Source organism: Etheostoma spectabile, chromosome 8, assembly GCF_008692095.1.
Source record: "Etheostoma spectabile isolate EspeVRDwgs_2016 chromosome 8, UIUC_Espe_1.0, whole genome shotgun sequence".
In the NCBI taxonomy this organism is placed as follows: domain Eukaryota; kingdom Metazoa; phylum Chordata; class Actinopteri; order Perciformes; family Percidae; genus Etheostoma; species Etheostoma spectabile.
In genome coordinates this window covers 23768478-23768730 of record NC_045740.1, presented here as the reverse complement: position 1 = coordinate 23768730, position 253 = coordinate 23768478, and positions in this window count along the sequence as shown.

Genomic DNA, 253 nt, shown 5'->3' with positions numbered 1-253 from the left:
GTCTCCGCCCCTTGGTTCACCCCCGATCTGGGTCTCATGAAAGCCAAAGGTCGGCAACATGAACTATGGGGACCATAGAAAAACTGGTCTCACTATTCACAAAGAAATGTACAACAACCACATCCTACGTTACAAGGACTCTATTGCCAGCACCAAATCCCACTACTACTCCACAATAATCACTGCCAACAAAGGAAATTCCAAGTCACTGTTCCAAGTCACCTTACTTAACAATGTCACCCAACCCCAGGAC